Source organism: Schistocerca gregaria, chromosome 2 (genome assembly GCF_023897955.1).
Source record: "Schistocerca gregaria isolate iqSchGreg1 chromosome 2, iqSchGreg1.2, whole genome shotgun sequence".
Classification (NCBI taxonomy): domain Eukaryota; kingdom Metazoa; phylum Arthropoda; class Insecta; order Orthoptera; family Acrididae; genus Schistocerca; species Schistocerca gregaria.
This window is the reverse complement of record NC_064921.1, coordinates 66,814,682-66,832,292: the sequence shown is the minus strand read 5'-3', so window position 1 is coordinate 66,832,292 and position 17,611 is coordinate 66,814,682. Positions and strand designations below refer to the sequence as shown.

The 17,611-nt window shown below is 46.3% G+C and overlaps 1 protein-coding gene across 1 annotated transcript in view; it reads left to right on the top strand.

Moving 5' to 3' along the window:
• Positions 1-17,611, top strand: part of LOC126336331 (homeobox protein aristaless-like) — an 814,245-nt gene that overhangs the window by 435,821 nt on the left and 360,813 nt on the right. The gene's annotated exons all lie outside the window — the stretch shown is intronic.

Sequence of the window (17,611 nt, the reverse complement as noted above, 5' to 3'; positions counted from 1 at the left end):
GCTTTCCTTGCCATTGCCAGTCTACATTTTATATCCTCTCTACTTTGACCATCATCAGTTATTTTGCTCCCCAAATATCAAAACTCCTTTACTACCTTATGTGTGTCATTTCCTAATCTAATTCCCTCAGCATCACCCGACTTAATTCGACTACATTCCATTATCCTCGTTTTGCTTTTGTTGATGTTCATCTTATATCCTCCTTTCAAGACACTGTCCATTCCATTCAACTGCTCTTCCAAGTCCTTTGCTGTCTCTGACAGAATTACAATGTCATTGGCGAACCTCAAAGTTTTTATTTCTTCTCCATGAATTTTAATACCTACTCTGAATTTTTCTTATGTTTCCTTTACTGCTTGCTCAATATACAGATTGAGTAACATCGGGGAGAGACTACAACCCTGTCTCACTCCCTTCCCAACCACTGCTTCCCTTTCATGCCCCTCGACTCTTATAACAGCCATCTGGTTTCTGTACAAATTGTAAATAGCCTTTCGCACCCTGTATTTTACCCCTGCCACCTTCAGAATTTGAAAGAGAGTATTCCAATCAACATTGTCAAAAGCTACAAATGCTAAAAACGTAGGTTTGCCTTTCCTTAATCTTTCTTCTAAGATAAGTCGTAAGGTCAGTATTGCCTCACGTGTTCCAATATTTCTACGGAATCCAAACTGATCTTCCCCGAAGTCGGCTTCTACTAGTTTTTCCATTCGTCTGTAAAGAATTCGCGTTAGTATTTTGCAGCTGTGACTTATTAAACTGATAGTTCGGTAATTTTCACATCTGTCAACACCTGCTTTCTTTGGGATTGGAATTACTATATTCTTCTTGAAGTCTGAGGGTATTTCGCCTGTCTCATACATCTTGCTCACCGGATGGTAGAGTTTTGTCAGTAGTTCTAATGGAATGTTGTCCACTCCCGGGGCCTTGTTTCGACTCGGGTCTTTCAGTGCTCTGTCAAATTCTTCACGCAGTTTCGTATCTCCCATTTCATCTTCATCTACATCCTCTTCCATTTCCAAAATATTGTCCTCAAGTACATCGCCCTTGTATACACCCTCTATATACTCCTTCCACCTTTCTGCTTTCCATTCTTTGCTTAGAACTGGGTGTCCATCTGAGCTCTTGATGTTCATACAAGTGGTTCTCTTATCTCTAAAGGTCTCTTTAATTTTCCTGTAGGCAGTATCTATCTTACCCCTAGTGATATAAGCCTCTACATCCTTACATTTGTCCTCTAGCCATCCCTGCTTAGCCATTTTGCACTTCCTGTCGATCTCATTTTTGAGACGTTTGTATTCCTTTTTGCCTGCTTCATTTATTGCATTTTTATATTTTCTCCTTTCATCAATTAAATTCAATATTTCTTCTGTTACCCAAGGATTTCTACTAGCCCTCGACTTTTTACCTACTCGATCCTCTGCTGCCTTCACTAGGGCATCCCTCAAAGCTACCCATTCTTCTTCTACTGTATTTCTTTCCCCCATTCCTGTCAATTGTTCCCTTATGCTCTCCCTGAATCTCGGTACAACCTCTGGTTCTTTCAGTTTATCCAGGTCCCATCTCCTTAAATTCCCACCTGTCCTCATATCACGAGCAAATAGCGAAGGGTGACCAGTGCCGACATCACGATCCTGCCGGAATGAAGAAAGTTGTGGTTACCGAAAAATGCCACATCGCAGGACTAAATGAAATGTCGTTCTCTACCTGATACTTTCGAGAAGGACCGAGCAAAGAGGAATCAGGCTGAGCCTCGGCATTAGATGGACTGAGCAATAGAAGACAACGGTATCGGCTGGCACCGCACTCTTATCTTTCACATGGCTGGCACCAAGAGTTGTCTGTCTTCCTCTATACATCCATCGTCCCTTTGTCAAAGTTTACAGCACCGGCCAATACGTTTGAAATTATATTTAATTATGTTTTTCATATACACCTATTAATGTGCAACATTTAGTCTATTCTTGTATCTGGATATAAATTAACAAATAAATAAAGATCAGTCATGAATTTTGAACATGGGGAAGAATTAATAGCTAAACCAGAATTGTACATAGAGATAAACAGTAAAGGGAGAAAAGAAAAAGAAGAAAAGCCTCTGCAATGACGTTAGTTTTACTAAATCGCCAATAATGGTTGCATGCCTCCGAGTTGTGGCTCGGTGTCTAAGTGTAACCTATTTGCTGATGGTGTGGACTTCGTCTTTTTCCACCGACAGCAGACGCTCTTACGTTAATGTGACCACCGCCTGTCTATGACGTCAGTGTGCAATAACCACTCACAGACGCAGAAGTAACGCTGGTGGCGCTTAGGCACTTGTTGCAGAGAGTGGCAACTGACTCTTAACATAGACAAATGTAATGTATTGCGAATATATAGAAAGAAGGATCCTTTATTATATGATTATATCATAGTGGTACAAACACTGGTAGCAGTTACTTCTGTAAAATATCTGGGAGTATGGGTGCGGAACGATTTGAAGTGAAATGATCATATAAAATTAATTGTTGGTAAGGCGGGTGCCAGGTTGAGATTCATTGGAAGAGTCCTTAGAAAATGTAGTCCATCAACAAAGGAGGTGGCTTACAAAACACTCGGTCGACCTACACTTGAGTATTGCTCATCAGTGTGGGATCCGTACCAGGTCGGGTTGACAGAGGAGATAGAGAAGATCCAAAGAAGAGCAGCGCGTTTCGTCACAGGGATTTTGGGAAGCGCGATAGCGTTACGGAGATGTTTAGCAAACTCAGGTGACAGACTCTCCAAGAGAGGCGTTCTGCATTGCGGTGTACCTTAGGTTTCGAAAGGGTGAGTTTCTGGATGAGGTATCGACTATATTGCTTCTCCCTACTTATACCTCCCGAGGATATCACGAATGTAAAATTAGAGAGATTAGAGCGCGCACGGAGGCTTTCGGGCAGTCGTTCTTCCCGCGAACCATACGCGACTGGAACAGGAAAGGGAGGTAATGACAGTGGCACGTAAAGTGCCGTCCGCCACACACCGATGGGTGGCTTGCGGAGTATAAATGTAGATGTAGCCTGGAAGATAGTGCAGTTGTGTTGCGGAAACGGAGCAATTTATCGAATGTCCGAAACGGCATGATCATTGACCTTCTAGCTGATTGTGGAGGCATTTCCGAAGCGGCTAAGTTTATAACAGTTCGTGTGTCGCAGAGGTTAGAGTGTCCCGCGGATGGAAAAATGGGGCTATCAGAACAGCGCCGAGGCAACAGCGGTGCACCGCGGGCCGTAGGTGACAGGGGCAAACGACGGCTACGCTGCTCTGTGTACACGAACAGACGTACAACTGTTCAGCAGCTGACTGCGCAGCTAAACCAAGGGGCTACCAAAAGTGTCTCCTCAATGAACGTTCGGCGAACGTTGCTTCATATGAGGCTCTGCAGCGGGCGCGTAGTTCGTGCATCCATGCTGACTGCTGTTCGTCGGAAACGAGTGCTGGAATTTGAGCGCCAACACCACAATGGGACTTACACCGAGTGGTGAAAGGTCACGTCTTCAGATGAATCACGTTTTACGCTCTATCGGACAGATGGCCGTTGTCGTGTACGGCGTGGAACTTCTGAAGGCAAACACAGTGCATCCAGGAGGGAGCGTTGTGGAGAATGTTTGCGTTTCATTACCTGGGTGATATCGTCATTCTGGAAGGCAGAATGGTCAACAGAAGTGCGCACATATATTTGGGGAACATCTTCAACCCTATATTCAGTTTGTTTTTCATCGGCACGATGGCATCTACCAGCAGGACATGCAACGCATCGCACAGCTCACTGTGTACGTGTGTTTCTCGAAAAGTAGAAGGAAGACTTTACTGTACTCTCCTGGCCACTAAACTCCCCAGGTTTAAAACCAATCGATAATCTGTTGGACCACCTCGATCGGGATGTCTGCGCAGTGATGCCTCTACTTTGAAACCTAGCACAGCTGACCACGGCACTGGAGCCGGCATGGCTCCACATCCCTGTCGGTACCATTCAGAACATCACTGACTCTTTTGCTGCATGTCTGGGACTCCAAAACGCAATTATTCAGGTTTATGACAGGTGGTCACATTAGTGTCACTGGGCGGTGTATACAGTGACCGGGCCAAACATCTCACGAAATAAGCGTCATACGAAAAAACTACAAAGAACGAAACTCGTCTAGCTTGAAGGAGGAAATCAGATGGCACTATGGTTGGCCCGCTAGATGACGCTGCCATAGGTCAAACGCATATCAACTGCGTTTCTTTAAAAACAGGAACCCCATTTTTTATTACATATTCGTGTAGTACGTAAAGAAATATGAGTCTTTTAGATGGACCACTTTTTTCGCTTTGTGATAGATGGCGCTGTAATAGTCACAAACATATGGCTCACAATTTTAGACAATAGTTGGTAACAGGTAGGTTTTTTTAAATTAAAATACAGAGCGTAGGTACGTTTGAACATTTTATTTCGGTTGTTCCAATGTGATACATATACCTTTGTGAACTTATCATTTCTGAGAACGCATACTGTTACAGCGTGATTACCTGTAAATACCACATTAATACAATAAATGATCAAAATGACGTCCGTCAACCTCAATGCATTTGGCAATACGTGTAACGACATGCCTCTCAAAAGCGAGTAGTTCGCCTTCCGTAATGTTTGCACATGCATTGTTGTCAGGCGTTCTCGGTGGATCACGATAGCAAATATCCTTCAACTTTCCCCACAGAAAGAAATCCGGGACGTAAGATCCGGTGAACGTGTGGGCCATGGTATGGTGCTTCGACGACCAATCCACCAGTCATGAAATATGCTACTCAATACCGCTTCAACCGCACGCGGCCTATGTGCCGGACATCCATCATGTTGGAAGTACATCGCCATTCTGTCGTGCAGTGAAGCAACTTGTAGTAACATCGGTAGAAAATAACGTAGGAAATCAGCATACATTGCACCATTTAGATTGCCATCGATAAAATGGGGGCCAATTATCTTTCCTCAAATAATGCCGAACTACACTCCTGGAAATGGAAAAAAGAACACATTGACACCGGTGTGTCAGACCCACCATACTTGCTCCGGACACTGCGAGAGGGCTGTACAAGCAATGATCACACGCACGGCACAGCGGACACACCAGGAACCGCGGTGTTGGCCGTCGAATGGCGCTAGCTGCGCGGCATTTGTGCACCGCCGCCGTCAGTGTCAGCCAGTTTGCCGTGGCATACGGAGCTCCATCGCAGTCTTTAACACTGGTAGCATGCCGCGACAGCGTGGACGTGAACCGTATGTGCAGTTGACGGACTTTGAGCGAGGGCGTATAGTGGGCATGCGGGAGTCCGAGTGGACGTACCGCCGAATTGCTCAACACGTGGGGCGTGAGGTCTCCACAGTACATCGATGTTGCCGCCAGTGGTCGGTGGAAGATGCACTTGCCTGTCGACCTGGGATCGGACCGCAGCGACGCACGGATGCACGCCAAGACCGTAGGATCCTACGCAGTGCCGTAGGGGACCGCACCGCCACTTCCCAGCAAATTAGGGACACTGTTGCTCCTGGGGTATCGGCGAGGACCATTCGCAACCGTCTCCATGAAGCTGGGCTACGGTCCCGCACACCGTTAGGCCGTCTTCCGCTCACGACCCAACATCGTGCAGCCCGCCTCCAGTGGTGTCGCGACAGGCGTGAATGGAGGGACGAATGGAGACGTGTCGTCTTCAGCGATGAGAGTCGCTTCTGCCTCGGTGCCAATGATGGTCGTATGCGTGTTTGGCGCCGTGCAGGTGAGCGCCACAATGAGGACTGCATACGACCGAGGCACACAGGGCCAACACCCGGCATCATGGTGTGGGGAGCGATCTCCTACACTGGCCGTACACCTCTGGTGATCGTCGAGGGGACACTGAATAGTGCACGGTACATCCAAACCGTCATCGAATCCATCGTTCTACCATTCTTAGACCGGCAAGGGAACTTGCTGTTCCAACAGGACAATGCACGTCCGCATGTATCCCGTGCAACCAAACGTGCTCTAGAAGGTGTAAGTCAACTACCCTGGCCAGCAATATCTCTGGATCAGTCCCCCATTGAGTATGTTTGGGACTGGATGAAGCGTCGTCTCACGCGGTCTGCACGTCCAGCACGAACGCTGGTCCAACTGAGGCGCCAGGTGGAAATGGCATGGCAAGCCGTTCCACAGGACTACATCCAGCATCTCTACGATCGTCTCCATGGGAGAATAGCAGCCTGCATTGCTGCGAAAGGTGGATATACACTGTACTAGAGCCGACATTGTGCATGGTCTGTTGCCTGTGTCGATGTGCCTGTGGTTCTGTCAGTGTGATCATGTGATGTATCTGACCCCAGGAATGTGTCAATAAAGTTTTCCGTTCCTGGGACAATGAATTCACGGTGTTCTTATTTCAATTTCCAGGAGTGTATATATTAACTCGCCAAGGTCGCTGATGTTCCACTTGTCGCAGCCATCGTGGATTTTCCGTTGCCTAATAGTGCATATTATGCCGGTTTACCTTACCGCTGTTGGTGAATGACGCTTCATCGCTAAATAGACCGCGTACAAAAAATCTGTCGTCGTCCCGTAATTTCTCTTGTGCCCAGTGGCAGAACTGCACACGACGTTCACAGTCGTCGCCATGCAATTCCTGCTGCATAGAAATGTGGTTCGGGTGCAATCGATGTTGATGTAGCATTCTCAACACCGACGTTTTCGAGTTCCAGATTCTCGTGCAGTTTGTCTGCTACTGATTTGCGGATTACCAGCGACAGCAGCTAAAACACCAACTTGGGCAACATCATTTGTTGCAGGTCGTGGTTGACGTTTCACATGTGGCTGAATACTTCCTATTTCCTTAAACAACATAAATACCTCGCGAACGGTCCGGACACTTGACTGATGTCGTCCAGGATACCGAGCAGCGTACACAGTACACGCCCGTTAGCCATTTTGTTCACAATAGCCCTACATCAACACGATATCGACCTTTCCCGCAAGTGGTAATCGGTCCATTTTAACACGGGTAATGTATCACGAAGCAAATACCATCCGCACTGACGGAATGTTACGTGGTACCATGTACTTATACGTTCGTGACTATTACAGCGCCATCTGTCACAAAGCCAAGCCAGTGGTCCAACTGAAATATTCATATTCCTTTATGTACTACACGAATATATAATAAAAAAGTGGGTTCCTATTGAGGAAAACGCATTTGATATCCGTTTGACTTATAGCAGCGCCATCTAGCAGGCCAACCATTGCGCCATCTGGTTTCCCCCATCAAGCTAGATGAGTTTCGTTCTTTGTAGTTTTTTCGTTTGCTGCTTATTTCGTGAGATATTTGGCCCGGTCACTATCAATGGACCTCCCTGTATGCCTGTCTTGTTCCTGGCATTACTTGGTCTTTCCCACAGTCTTTCTTGAAACACTGGCTTCTACTTGCGTCCAATTGATCCGCCGTCACCACATATTTTCTTCAATTTACGAATTCTCGTCTTTAACCCATTAGATATTGTGAGACGACACTCTCTCCAATAACAGAGTTATGTGCTTAACTATGCTCCGTTTCTATTGTTTGCTCCTTGACTGAACTCCACACAAAACTTTTTGTAAGACAGCTCTTATCATCGCTTCGTGTTTGTTTTTTTAGGTATTGCCTGATCGTTCCACGTTCATATACTGAACCACATTTACTTACACTGATGTGCTATTTTCTTAATTACTTGACATGTCACAGATAAACTAATTGGTGCCTTCTTGCTTTAATTAGTGGAAGTCGCAACGTGCAGACTTATCAGTGGAGTGCTTGTCTAGCGGAGAACAAGTAGAATGCAGCGAGGGAAAGTTACTGCCTATGTGACTCCCTAAGTGCCTCCAGTGCCACATATCTTTTCCTGCTGATTTTTGGACGAAATACGCACTTACGGTGACGGCAGGTCAAGTTCTTCAGTCTGTTTGCGATTCTGCTTGTCCATATTTACCCATAATACAAAAACAAATTCTTTCAATAATTCGTGGCAGCTTTCTCAATTTTTTCAATATTTTCATCAGGATAGTATGAAGAGTATTTGCACACTGGAATCGTACTCAAAAATATTTAGTCATATAGGTTTCATTTCATTGCATTAAAATATCGACAGTAGTTGCATTTTCCGCTATTCTCTGTTTACATCCTGAAATGTGCTCTGCTTGCTCTTTTGACAGGTGTCCCTGTCTTTTTTCGTTACAAAACGTACTTTTAGAAAACAGAATATTAAAAGCGGCGACATAGTCGCGAATAAAGACTGATCCAAGAAGTATCGAATTGCTTTCTTTTATTCCAATTAATCATGACAGACAAATTCTCAACAGACTATTGGTTTCGATCCAAAACAACTACCTCCAGATCTGACTGAGACAGAAGAAACCTTATATAACACTACTGTGATGAAGCCAGAGTAGCATCGTCATAAGTTATTAAAAAAATTAGCTTGTCGTCATTGAACGGGTATAATAATGCAGCGTAAACCAGGCGACGGTGCCGGGAGAATCATAATATGAAGGGTCTTGTATTTCACAGTGTGATCACGTAGCTTTACTTATACCTTATAACGATGCTACTTTTTTCAATCATATTAGGATAACACAAGGCTTCTCTTGTTTTAACCAGGTTTTAATATGGTCATTATGAATACAAATGGATAATCTAACGACAATTTGTTTATAAACATTAACTGTAATTAAAGAAAGAAAATTGAAATATGTCGAATTTTTCTTCAAATGTTGAAATACACACAACTTTATGTCAGTGATCTATTACTTCCACTACCTTGGATACGCTGCAGAATCGTGGGGACGACTCTAAGTACTGTTATTAATTTCAATTGAAGAGTGCTGTCAGTTAGTTCCCAGGAAGAAATACGCAGTGCAGCTGCGGGGCCGTTGATAGGCCCAGAGAGCTAGTATATGCTACGTATTGTGGTATGGGTAAACAGCCTCTGATGCCAATCACAGCCAAGCAGTACGGAGCAAACTGGAGTGATTTGAAGTCGTAGCTGTTATTACCAGGCAAGAGTAAAATCGTTTGACCATATCTGTGGGTTCTTTGATTGCTTGTGGAGCAGGGTCGTCGAATTACAACATGCGAAATGTTAGTTCCCTTAATTACATGCCTGATAAAAACGTTTACTTAATTTGATCCATTTCTTCGCCATAGGAGCGCCCAGAATATTTACATCTGTCACGGTCGCTTTATCTATACAGTCACAAACCCTTCTTTTGAAATACAATATTTAACTTTTAGAAAAGACTTGACTAACAGTGGTCGTACTCGATGATGTTGAATGTTTCAGCTGAGGTCACGAACTGGGCAGAGTGCTTCCATGCTCGGCTCTGTATTCACCTCCGTGCGAGGGTGCTGCTGTGATGACCATGGCTTCTTCAGACTCTCCCATTTGTCATTGCAGATTGCAGCGAGACATCACTAATGTCTGTGTTACCGAATAGCGTTACTGACTTTGGTGTGGCGCCGCCATCTTAGGACGAGACCACAGCAGCCATTGCCCTTTTAACTGCAGACTAGTCGCCTTGAAGTGGATTGTGTACACCTGGTACCAAGTGTTTATGCGACCTGTCATTGCTTACGTAAGTCATTGCAGTAATGACATGTTCATGTGCCAGTCGGATGTATGGAATCAGCACAGTAAGACTAACGTATATGGAGACGTTGCAAAAATGGGAAAAAAAGTAGCTATCGTGTATGGAGATGCCATGACAACAGGCTGGTCGTCCAATGTGCCTACAAGGAATGGTGTACTGCTCGCAGCCATGTAACACGGCATAAGAACCGCAGTCATAAAGAGATCCTAACTGACAGCGAATGCCGACTAATGTCACACCTTGTTAGTGACCATTTGCTTCAAATCAGACAGTGACTGATGTTGTCAGTGAGCGCAGGTCCATTTCGACCAGTTTCCGAACGAACACCGGGAAGTAAATTAGATGCTACGGAGATTAGGAGTCGGATACCTTACAAAACGCTATTGTTCACAGTAGCACATGATGTTCCACATCTTCAAGGAACGCAACAACACAAAAACCGGACAGTAGCTGTCTACAGACGCGTGGTGTGGTCCAATTTATTCGAATCGAGGGCATTAACGAGTATTACACAATAGCACTGTAGGAGACTAATTGTTCACGTTCTGTGATTATATTCCATTTGGTGCTGGACGTTGCACATCGTAACACACGGTCCAAATTCATTCGGTCCCTTCCATTTCTTTTTATTACTACTATAGTAAAAGTACAGGGTTGGGTTGGGTTGTTGTGGGGGAGGAGACCAGACAGCGAAGTCATCGATCTCGTGGGAGTAGGGAAGGGCGGGGAAGGAAGTTGACCGTGCCCTTTCAAAGGAGCCATCCCGGCATTTTCCTTGAGTGATTTAGAGAAATCACGGAAAACCTAAATCAGGATGGCCGGACGCGGGATTGAACCGTCGTGCTCCCGAATACGAGTCCATTGTGCTAACCACTGCGCCACCTCGCTCGGTAAAAGTACAGGGTTATTGTAAGTACCCCCAGAGTCTGGAAAGGAGACTTCGTGAAAACTACATGACACACAGAAACAGTCACATATCAGTGTGCATAGCTTCCCTCTAAGTTTGTGATTCACGTTACGGATACTCAATATGGGGACCATTTAAGATGTGGCGAACATTAGTACGTGTGTGCAGTTCATTGACGTCGCTGTTGCAGGAAGGTTCAACGTAGCCCGTCTTAGAAATCTGTCCATTTTGTTGCCTATCTGCAGGCTCAGAATAGTCATACGCTGCAGTACTGAGAGGATGCTTTGACTGCAGTGTGATTCAGCTGCCCTGCCCCTACTTCTTGGTTTTATTTAGTCCACAACACCTTCAAACATCACACACAAGATTATAATATATTCTCTCGCTCGCTCCGCACCAACTGTCAGTCCTTGAGAAGATAAACAGGATTTAATGTAGTTAAGTTTTATACTAGGATTCTTTTTCGCTGGAGTCCACGGTTTTCGTGCGATTCAAGAAAAATGCGTCTGAAAATATCATTTTCTGCTTTTTCCTTGAATAATTGGAAAAATGCAGCCTCTAGCAAAATGGCATACCAGTACAAAATTTAGCCACATTAAATTTCCTACGAAAAGGTCTCGTCCATTTTTTGTGTAGGACTAATAGTTTGCGTGTATTGAGCGAGAGAACATGATAACCTTGTGCGTGGTATTTGATGGTGTTACGGGTGGGATAAAATCCAGCGATAGGGGCAACTGAATAACCGTGTACGTATTCCGACAAGGTTGCCCCTTAGTGATATGCTCTGCAACTACGCCTTAGCCTGTATTAGAGAGAGGAACTAAATGACGATGTGTGGAATTTTTTTGTGTGTCATGTAGTTTTCACAGAGTCGTCTTCTGAAACCTACAAGCTACTTCTCAAAAACCCAAGATACACTGTCTGATGAAAAGCATCCAGGCACCGCTATGAAATTCGCTGTTGTCCACTTGATGTGACGGGATGTGGACTCTTTGGTATAAAAGGAGGCGGGGACTGCTGTGTTGGCAGTAGCAAAGCAGTAACAGCAGAATGGGTGGATCACGAGAGTTCAGTGACTTCGAATGTGCTTGTTACTGGATATCTTACAAGCAACAAATCCATCAGTGACTATACAATCCTTCTGAAGCTGCCCAAGTCGGCTGTTGGTGATGTGACTGTGAAGTCGAAACGCAGAGTAACAAATAAAGCTAGATGAAGACCAGACACGTACTTAGGAGCAGGGCCCGTCGAGCATTGCTGAAGTTGGTTGTAAAAAATCGTATGAAATCTGCGGAAGGAATGACTCGCGAGTTCCAAAATGCTACGAGCAGTCTGGCTAGTTTGATGTTCGTGGGAGGTTAAAAAGAATGGTGTACAGTTGTGAAACAGCTTCTCGTAAGCATACATCTCTGCATCCAAAGCTAAGCAGCGCTTGAGGTGTGGTGAACGACTCCACTGGACAGTGTATGACCGGGGTGGACTGATTTGGAGTGCTGGATCACATTGTACCCTGTAATAATCCGATGGAAAACGTTTGGATTTTGCAAACGCCGGAGAACGTTACCTGCCATCAGGTGTACATTCATGAGCCAGACATTATGAGCACTGCTCACCGCGGCGTTGGACGCCGCCTGGTGGCGTTGCATGCACGCGAAGCGGTAACAAAAGTATGTAAGCGGAGCAGACACGAACGGGGAATCACCCTAGCGAAGATACGAGTATGGGTTGCAAATAGGAAAATCCATTGAGATAAGCGACTTTGCCAAAGGGCGATAATTATCACACTGAACTTGTGAACGAGTGTCTCGAACACGGCGAGTCTGGTCGAATGGTCACGTGCTAGAGTCGTGAGCTTCTACGGAAAGAGGTAGAAGGAAAATGGAACTACTATTAGATGCTAAATGGTTGGACGTCCACGACGCTTCACAGAACGTGGGGTTCGGAGGCTTGACTGCTCTGTAAAATAGGATAGATGATAATCTCTGGCATCTCTGCCGTAATAGCACAGTGCTGGTCCACGCAGGAGTGTTTCAGATCACACCATTCATCATACACTGTCGAATATGGAGCTCCTCAGCAAATATCCCTTACGAGATCTCACGCTGACCCGACGACATCGCCAATTACGATTTCTGTGGACAAGGAACCATCGCGATTCGACAATCGACGAATGTAAATGTGGCGGATCTTCGAGTGAATCACATTTTTGCCACGCTAGGTCACTGGCCGTCTCCACAAACACCGTCATTGAGGTGAACGGCGGGACGAAACGTGCAGCACGCTGCAGACGCAGGCTGGTGGGATCAATATTATGCTATGGGGCACATTCTTCTGCGGTTGCATGGGATCTGTGGTAGTAATTGCAGACACGCTGAAAGCTGCGAACTACCTGCGTCCTTCTTCCCCGACGGCAATGTCCGTGTCTAGGAGCCAGAACAGCGCTACAGTGGTTTGACGAGCAATATAGATACCTTTGAAGTGAACTCATGCTGATGCCTCGGCGACCATGTAATGATGTAAATCCTATGGAACCCATTTGGGTCGTCATCGGGCGCAATCACCGCGTACGCAGATCATCAGCCCTTTATTTTCGCGAATAACATCACCTATGCGTAGATATGTAATACCACATACCTCCACAAACCTACAAAGTGATTGTTGGACCCCTGATACGCAAAATCAATGACGTATTTCGTTCCAAAGACAGATAAACAAGCTATTAAGGAGGTGGTCATAATGGTTTGGCTCATCAGTGTAGTGCCAATAGTGGTGTACGGAGGAAGCAGTGTTACGTTATAGCGTTGTTTTTCGTGGTTCGGATGAGAAAAGGCTAAACTCGGAGGCATTTGAAAACATTTGTCACCAGTGTGTTGTCCGTAGTTCAGAGACAATGGCTGTTAGTATCAGCATGTCAACGCACCTTGTGATAAAGCAACACCTGTGAGGCACTTCGTCTAGATATTCATCTCTACTCCGCAAACCACTTGTCGGTGTGTAGCAGAGGGTACTTTTCCTACCGCTAACTGACTGCCCCATTCCTGTTCCATTCGCTCTAATTTCTCGATTTTTTCATCATTACTCTCAACTTGAAAGTAATATGTTGTCCGACTCTTCCCGGAAAGTACTCTCTCGAAATTTTAATAGTAAACCTATGCATGACGCACAACATTCCTCTTGTAGCGTCTTCCGTTGGAATTCGTTGAGCATCTCTATAATTCTCTCGCGCCGACTAAACGATCCCGTGACGAAACGCGCTGCTCTTCGTTCCAATGTCTCTGTCTCTTCTATGAGTCCTGTCTGGTAAGGGTTCAATACTGATAAACAGCACTCACGAATCAATCGAACAAGCGCCTTGTAAGCTACTTCTTTCGTGGATGAGTTACATTTCCTTTACATTTTTCCTATGACTCTCAGCGTAGAGTCTGCTTTTAAGTGATCATTCCACTTAAGGTTGCTGTGGATATTTTATAGTGTGTACTGTCTACAGCAATGGACCCGCCAGGTTACCGGAGGGCGCTAACGCGCTGCTTCCTGGACTCGGGTAGGCGCGCTGGACCCGGATCGAATCCGCTCGACGGATTAAAGACGAGGGCCGGTGCGCCAGGCAGCCTGGATGTGGTTTTTAAGCGGGTTTCCACATCCCTCTAGGTAAATACCGGGCTGGTCCCCACGTCCCACCTCAGTTACAAGCGTCGCAGTCATCTGAACACGGTGACAATATTCCATGAATTACGCTAGACGCAGACAGCTGGGGTACACTAACTCCGTCCTGAAGGGACCTTGCCAAATCCGATTCTAACAATGCCGACCTTGCGCAGCCGCGGGATACAGGCACAAGCGAAAGAAGTTCTACAGAAATGGTACAGTAGTGGATTTATTTTGCTATGTATGCGTCATATGTCAATTTTTTTTCCATTCATGGTCAGCTACCAGAGTCTGCACTATTCCTCACTCCTGATGAAGACAGGTCTGAAATTCGTCCACCGACATTCATACACCTTAGTGAAACACTCTCCAGCAGAGCAGAAGCCGTCGTAAATGTGAATACATCTACATCCACATCTACATTTATACTCCGCAAGCCAACCAACGGTGTGTGGCGGAGCGCACTTTACGTGCCACTGTCATTACCTCCCTTTCCTGTTCCAGTCGCGTATGGTTCGAGGGAAGAACGACTGCCGGAAAGCCTCTGTGCGCTCTCGAATCTCTCTAATTTTACATTCATGATCTCCTCGGGAGTATAAGTAGGGGGTAGCAATATTCGATACCTCATCCAGAAACGCACCCTCTCGAAACCTGGACAGAATGCTACACCTCGATGCACAGCGCCTGTCTTGCAGAGTCTGCCATTTGAGTTTGCTTAACATCTCCGTAACGCTATCACGCTTACCAAATAACCTTGTGGCGAAACGCGCCGTTCTTTGGATCTTCTCTATCTCCTCTGTCAACCCGACCTGGTACGGATCCCACACTGATGGGCAACACTCAAGTATAGGTCGACCGAATGTTTTGTAAGCCAGCTCCTTTGTTGATGGACTACATTTTCTAAGGACTCTCCCAATGAATCTCAACCTGGCACCCGCGTTACCAACAATTAATTTTATATGATCATTCCACTTCAAATAGTTCCGTACGCATACTCCCAGGTATTTTACAGAAGTAACTGCTACCAGTGTTTGTTCCGCTATCATATAATCATACAATAAAGGATTCTTCTTTCTATGTATTCGCAATACATTACATTTGTTATATGTTAAGGGTTGTTATATGTTAAGGGTCAGTTGCCACTCCCTGCACCAAGTGCCTATCCGCTGCAGATCTTCCTGCATTGCGCTGCAGTTTTCTAATGCTGCAACTTCTCTGTATACTACAGCATCATTCGCGAAAAGCCGCATGGAACTTCCGACCCCATATAGTGGATCTCCACTAGTATACTTTTGATCAGATAGCCTAACTTCACACCTGTAAGTTGTGTACAAGTGCGACAGTCAGTGTCATCTGTAGGTGGAACGGAGAGGGAAGCAGCAGCAGGGAGGGCGGTTATCGGTGGCTGGATACCGGTGGCGAGCACCCGACAGCGGCGGCGGCGGCGGCGGCGGCAGGAATCGCGCAGGTCGCTCGCTATCTGTGGGCAAACACAGCGGGCGGCGGGCGGCAGTCGGCCGATAGCGGATGGGCGGTCCGCGCGGCCCAGGGGGTCGCAGCTAAACGGCACGGCACGCCAGCTACTGCCTGCCGCTTCTCCAGCTCTTATCACTCGCTCTCAGCGAGAAGTGCCGCTGAGCTACCGCCACGGCAGCTACTTTGGTCCGAAGACAGCTTCAGACGAGATATCACACGTTATGTGGAGATAAGATTTCGGCTCTCTCTAGAGCCATACTTGCGACGCATTTTGAGCTGTAGTATGACGTAATCATCATTTTCTCGTATTTTGTCCAGCATCAAAGCGTGGTCGGCATGATTATTAAGGTGTAACACCACTGTCACGGTCTTGACATTCTTTTGGTTGGAAGACAAGTAGTAATTTGGGTAGTTATTGAGCATACACACCGAAGCGCCAAAGAACTTGGTATAGGCATGAGTATTCAAATACAGAGATATGAAAACGGTGCTGCGGTCGGCAACGCCTATGTAAAACAACAAGTGTCTGGGGCAGTTGTTAGATCGGTTACTGTTGCTACAACGGCAGCTTATCAAGATTTAAGTGAGTTTGAACGTGGTGTTATAGTCGGAGCATGAGCGATGGCACACAGCGTCTCCGAGGCAGCGATCAAGTGGGGCTTTTCCCGTACGACAATTTCACAACTGTACCGTCAATATCAGGAATCCGGTATGATATCAAATCCCCGACATCGCTCCGGCCGGAAAAAGATCCTGCAAGAACGCGAGCAACGACGACTGAAGAGAATCACTCACCGCGACAGAAGTGCAACCCTACCGCAAATTGCTGCAGCTTTCAATGCTGGGCCGTCAACAAGTGTGAGTGAGTGAACCATTGCCGGCCGCGGTGGTCTCGCGGTTCTAGGCGCGCAGTCCGGAACCGTGCGACTGCTACGGTCGCAGGTTCGAATCCTGCCTCGGGCATGGATGTGTGTGATGTCCTTAGGTTAGTTAGGTTTAAGTAGTTCTAAGTTCTAGGGGACTAATGACCACAGCAGTTGAGTCCCATAGTGCTCAGAGCCATTTGAACCATTTTTTTTGAGTGAACCATTCAACGAAACACCGATACGAGCTTTCGGAGTAGAAGGCCGATTCGTGTACCCTTGATGACTGCACGACACAAAGCTTTACGCCTCGCCTGGACCAGTCAATACCGACATTGGGGTGTTGATGACTGTAAACATGTTGCTTGGTCGAATGAGTCTCGTTTCAAGTTGTATCGAGCGGATGGACGTGTTGGGGTATGGAGACAACCTCATGGATCCATGGACCCTGCATGTCAGCAGGGGAATGTTCAAGCTTGTGGAGGCTCTGTCATGGTTTGAGGCGTGTGCAGCGGGTTATGGGACCCGTCTAGATACGACTCTAAATAGTTCAAATGGCTCTCAGCACTATGGGACTCAACTGCTGTGGTCATCAGTCCCCTAGAACTTAGAACTACTTAAACATAACTAACCTAAGGACATCACACACATCCATGCCCGAGGCAGGATTCGAACCTGCGACCGTAGCAGTCGCACGGTTCCGGACTGCGCGCCTAGAACCGCGAGACCACCGCGGCCAGCAGATACGACTCTGACAGGCGGCATATACCTAAGCATAGTGTCTGATCACCTGCATCCATTTATGTCCTTTGTACAGGACAATGCGACACCAAACACGTCCAGAATTGCTCCAGGAACCCTCTTCTGAGTTTAATAACTTCCGCTGGCCAGCAAACTCCCCGGACATTAACATTATTGGGCTTATGTGGGACGCCTTGCAACGTGCTTTTCAGAAGAGTATTCCACCCCCCCTTACTCTTACGGATTTATGCACGGCCCTTAAAGATTCGTGTTGTCAGTTCCCTCCAGCACTACTTCAGACATTAGTCGAGTGCATCCCATGTCGTGTTGCG